Source organism: Ornithodoros turicata, chromosome 1 (genome assembly GCF_037126465.1).
Source record: "Ornithodoros turicata isolate Travis chromosome 1, ASM3712646v1, whole genome shotgun sequence".
Taxonomy (NCBI): domain Eukaryota; kingdom Metazoa; phylum Arthropoda; class Arachnida; order Ixodida; family Argasidae; genus Ornithodoros; species Ornithodoros turicata.
Window position 1 is genome coordinate 234,107,243 of NC_088201.1, and position 6,000 is coordinate 234,113,242.

Here is a 6,000-nt window from a genome sequence, read left to right on the forward strand (position 1 = left end):
CTTTATTTTATCATACATTCTGAGAGCATCGTTAGGGTTATGGCAAGAGCAGGCTTGGCGTGATACACAAAACATTTCATGGGGATAGTCTTGTTAGGACTAGGAATCGAATTCCATAAACGTATTGTACGCGAAAAAATATGTGCATATATATATATATATATATATCTTGCCAATCCCGAACGATGCGCAGCTACCCAGGGCCGACGAGCCGCAAATACGGCGAAACACGTGTCCTCTGGTGCTGTCGCATCGTTCCATGAGTATCTCTTTTTCCACGTGCAGCCATAGAAGCCATCTTAACTGTAAGTTTGAATTTCAAACACATCTAGCGTCATTTTTCTTATTTTTTATGGCTTTTTTCCTCTTTATATATATATCTATATATATAAGTAAAATAATAAGACGTGGACGACAGATTACAGGAAAGTTAACAAAAAACTAATTTATTTAATGGTTAATTTAACACACAGATTCTAATAGAACGGTCGACGTTTCGACAGTGGCACTGTCTTCGTCTTTTTGTCCTGACGAAGACAGTGCCACTCTCGAAACGTCGACCGTTCTTTTATAATCTGTGTGTTAAATTAACCATTAAATAAATTAGTTTTTTGTTAACTTTCCTGTAATCTGTCGTCCACGTCTTATTATTTTACTTTTATTCAACTTCGTAGCCGTCTGATATATTTACCTTTTTGACCTATATATATATGTCTGCAAGTCAAACGTCGCCATGCCAGCACTGGACAGCCGTTTCGGCCTTCCTGGGACTCATCAGCAGTACGCAGGTAGGCAACGCCTGAGCGGACGGCGTCAGAAGGCCACGTGGCACGTGATGCCCCCCGTCAGGGCGTCCATATATATATATATATATATATATATATATATACAAATGAAAAATAGCTAATGCTCTATGACTGCACGTCGAACATATGTCTACAATTTGATCAACGTGCTCCCAGCCGAGAACAGCTGTTTCGCTCTACTTGGAGCTCGTCAGCCTGGCGCAGGGAAGTGACACGATCTTGGTCGGCACAGCAGTGCGGCTCGGCGAGACGCCGCTGTTCCACGGTGACGGTGCCACCTGTGGAGGCCGCAGTGCAAGCCAGCAAGTACATATAAAAAGTGAAAATAGCCGAAGCTCTGTAGCTGTACGTTGAGCACATGTTTACAATTTGATCGTGCCGTCTCAGCCAAGGAGAGCTGTTTCGCTCTACTTGGAGCCCCTGCTTCAAAGGAGTTCTTGCCTGGTCGTGTGTTAGCGACGCGAACTCATTTCCCTAAGGAGTCCTTCAAAGCTGTAAAGGACCTCTGTTTCAAAGGAGTTCTTGCCTGGTCGTGTGTTTCCGGCGCGAACCACTTTTCCTAGTGAGTTCTGCAAAGCTGTAAAGGACGCCTGCTTCAAAGGAGACCTTGCCTGGTCGTGTGTTAGTGGCGCGAACTGCTTCTCCTAAGGAGTACCGCAAAGCCGTAAAGGACCCCTGCTTCAAAGGAGTTCTTGCCTGGTCGTGTGTTAGTGTCGCGAATTGCTTTCCCTAAGGAGTTCTGCAAAGCTGTAAAGTACCTCTGTTTCAAAGGAGTTCTTGCCTGGTCATGTGTTAGCGACGCGAACTACTTTCCCTGATGAGTTCTGCAAAGCAGTAAATGAACCCTGCTTCAAAGGAGTTCTTGCCTGGTCGTGTGTTAGTGGAGAGAACTACTTTCCATAAGGAGTTCTTCAAAGCTGCAAAGGACGCCTGCTTCAAAGGAGACCTTGCCTGGTCGTGTATTAGCGGCCAGAACTCCTTTCCCTAATGAGTTCTGCAAAGCTGTAAATGACCCCTGCGTCAAAGGAGTTCTTACCTGGTCGCGTGTTAGCGGCGCGAACTGCTTTCTCTAAGGAGTTCTGCACAGCTGTAAAGGACCCCTGCTTCAAAGGAGACCTTGCCTGGTCGTGTGTTAGTGGCGCGAACTGCTTCTCCTAAGGAGTACCGCAAAGCCGTAAAGGACCCCTGCTTCAAAGGAGTTCTTGCCTGGTCGTGTGTTAGTGTCGCGAATTGCTTTCCCTAAGGAGTTCTGCAAAGCTGTAAAGTACCTCTGTTTCAAAGGAGTTCTTGCCTGGTCATGTGTTAGCGACGCGAACTACTTTCCCTGATGAGTTCTGCAAAGCAGTAAATGACCCCTGCTTCAAAGGAGTTCTTGCCTGGTCGTGTGTTAGTGGCGAGAACTACTTTCCATAAGGAGTTCTTCAAAGCTGCAAAGGACGCCTGCTTCAAAGGAGACCTTGCCTGGTCGTGTGTTAGCGGCCAGAACTCCTTTCCCTAATGAGTTCTGCAAAGCTGTAAATGACCCCTGCGTCAAAGGAGTTCTTACCTGGTCGCGTGTTAGCGGCGCGAACTGCTTTCCCTAAGGAGTCCTGCAAAGCTGTAAATGACCTCTGCTTCAAAGAGTTCTTGCCTGGTCGCGTGTTAGCTGCGCGAACTGCTTTCTCTAAGGAGTTCTGCACAGCTGTAAAGGACCCCTGCTTCAAAGGAGACCTTGCCTGGTCGTGTGTTAGCGGCGCGAACTCCTTTCCCTAATGAGTTTTGCAAAGCTGTAAAGGATCCCTGCTTCAAAGGAGTTCTTGCCTGGTCGTGTGTTAGCGGCGCGAACTCTTTTCCCTAATGAGTTCTGCAAAGCTGTATGGGACCCCTGCTTCAAAGGAGTTCTTGCCTGGTCGTGTGTTAGCGGCGCGAACTCTTTTCCCTAATGAGTTCTGCAAAGCTGTATGGGACCCCTGCTTCAAAGGAGTTCTTGCCTGGTCGTGTGTTAGCAGCGCGAACTACTTTCCCTAATGAGTTCTTCAAAGCTATAAAGGAACCCTGCTTCAAAGGAATTCTTGCCTGCACGTGTGCCACTGGTTTGAGTCGTGTACTCCGAGTGTTGCGTTCTATATCGGTATTTGTTACTTAGCTGCTGCTCAACGCAGATTTGTATGAATAGTACTGCCCCTCCTACTTGAACACGTTAGGTCTGTAAAATTTCAAAAATGAACAAATAAATAAATAAATACCGAGCCCCTCACACGACGTGGCATATGGATGCGGTGAAGATTGCAAGTTCAGAAAATTACCTGCTATATCACGTACCTCGCGTATAGAAGTATCAGATATGTACAAACAGCATGAGCAAGTGTATTTAGAACTCGTTTAATGTTTGAACTAGGTACTATTACATGTTACTATTCACTGTTTTAATTCGTGTTGTTACCGTTTTCGCATTTCCTATTGAAACCTATAATTCAACATCTACAATTCCGACACCCCGATTAAGCTCCTTCACCTTCATATTGTAGAGTCTTTGTAAGGCACGCCCTCGAGCGTAATTGTGAGACCTATGGGAGCTATTGGAAGACGCAGTGCTTATGAAACAAGGACGTCACTGAAAATGTTAGCCAGCTGTTGTTCTTAGGCAGTTGAATCTTGCATGCTGTGATGTCCTTTTTTGGGCGTTCCGGCCTCAGAACACCAATTTCCATAGAACACAGTTCTTATGTATGTTCGACACTCCTTCAATGCACTGGCCTATTGTATACGCAATACAATACAATATCACAGGCTGCAGACTAACATTTCGAAGCCCGTGATACTGTCATCACAGTGATGCCTTGACAAACGATTTCACATTGTAGAAAAGTAGAACACTCAGTGATAATGTTAAGGTTGACTACAGCCGCAACAACAGCCTTAGGTTAGAAGCTGTCGCAATTTCAGAGAACACGCATAGAGGCAGTATGACGCAGGAAAAAAATGTAGCAGTAGAATAACAGTCGGAATTGTATACGCTTCTCGCAACCTGCGTCTTGTGCTTCAGTAACACAATGTGACAGCGCCTTATCACAAAAATGTCGCACATAATGGTATCCCACTGACGAAATGCAGGCATCTATGAACTTTTCAACGGAGCACTCCACATTTTTAAGTTTTTCCGGTTACGCAAGACATTTAGTGTAACGTATTTTATTTAACGTTCTGGTGTTGTGCGAACTTGCGCGAACTGTTGCATTCAGGAGACCATTCGCGAAGTTCAGTGACAATTTGCAGTCCTGGGGAGTAAATGTCGGGACTAAATGTCGGGTTAGGGGACTAAAATGGGGAGCAATTGCAATCTAGGGGAGTAGAAGCTGCAATTACTCCCCGTTTTACTCCTTTTTTCCTTAGTGTGTTGTCGTTTTTTTGTCCCCTAGTCTCGGGTTTTTAAGTTATGGATCTATACCACCAGCTCGCTTGCTATATATACCTCTCTATCCTATCCTTGCAAACTTCTCCATCGGTTATAGCGAAACGCAATAGACCTCTACCCGAGAAACGTCATCATGACGTTGGTAGACGAACTGAAACCGAAACAAATGAGAAGGGGAGAGATGGGTTCCACGAATGGGCACTTGTTCGCTACCTCCAAGTAGGACCGAGGGTCGCGCCTGTTGCAGGGACCATCGTAACCCCTCAAGACCGCAGATTTCGGGGCCGACCTTGTTCGCCCCTTTGTTTGAGTGTAGTTCAACTCTACCAAATTGGTGGCGCTGTCGGACACTATGACGTCATCTCTTTACAAAGAGGCATAGGTCTATTTTCAAAGGCTGTGTACGGTTTCAGAAAGCAACGATGACCTTTTCCCAGAGCGCGTTCCAATAAGGTCTTGGTCTTTGCTTCCAACAATAAGATCTTGGTGTTTCAAGGTCTTGTGCGCCTTCCACCGCGAACGGCTGGAGAGGGAATCAGGCTGGAGGACGAGGAGTGAAAAGGTACTGATTCAGTTCACGTTGGTGTCGGAACAGATGCCCTCTGTGTCTGCCTCACCTAATAGACCTATCTCTGTTTTGTGAACAAATGACGTCATACTGTTCGACGGCGCCACCAATTTGGCAGGGTTGAACAACGCTCGAAGGTTCGCTTACAAGGTCGCGCACGCAAACTACGGTCTTGAGGGGATTACGATGGCCCCTGAAAGAAACGCGACCTTCAGTCCTACATTGGTGGTGGGTGGTGAAAGGGCTTGCCGTTGTCGGCCTCACGTAGGTGGGCAACGTCACGACTGACGCCCTGGGGGAATGTGCGTCCTGGGCCGACTTCCCTAATGTCCTTCCTAAGGGCTGTCCTACATTTCTTTCAACAGAAGACAGCGAAGAAGTGCCCATTCATGGAACCCAGCCCTCCTCTTCCGATTTGTTTCGGTTTCAGTCTCTCTACCAACGTCATGATTCGCAGGTGACCAATGATAAGGGGAAGTGACTCAGGATGCTGGGCTCTGATTGGGCAGTGGCAAAACCGTTCGCGCACTGTATTGCGCAAAAAATGATTCACTAAAACTCCGTAATAAAAATTCGAAAGTACGGCTTACGGAATGACGTAGACATGCTTCCTGAACTCATGGATGGCCCACACACTGAAAACATACATGGTGTTTCACCTAAAGTGAAAACAAATATAACTGGTGACGTGCTTGCGACAGGATTGATGGACATTTGGCAGTTACCTTGTCGAACCTTTTGCCACCATTTAGGACCGCGAAACTGTCTTCATATTTACGTTTGCGCTCCACTTGCGTTTGCTGTCGTACACCATTTAGTGCTCATTTAGAGCCTTCACTATAATTTGGCAGATGTGTTACGCATTCGCTATGTCTATACTGCTCACACCGCTGCTCTCCTTTCCCAGCATTCTCATTTGTGGAATGCGCTCATTGGCCCGGACTCGCGTCTTTCCCAGCGCTCCCGGAAAATAGTAGAACAAATCTAAACTCTCGCGTCGCCGCTTTTGACACCTTCGCGGTCTCCACGGTAGAGGTGTGCGCCGCCGCGCCGATGCGCCGCCGCCGATACCGCAAGAGCTAGCCGTGGCAAGAGGCCGTACAAGAGCCCGTGCGTACAAGAGTCGTCCATTCAGAGCATGCTGTCAATAATTTGTACTTAAAAGCTTCAAAACTTAGTGCTTGAAAGACTATAAAACGACGGCATGGTGTTCACGCCGCACTTTTACATAA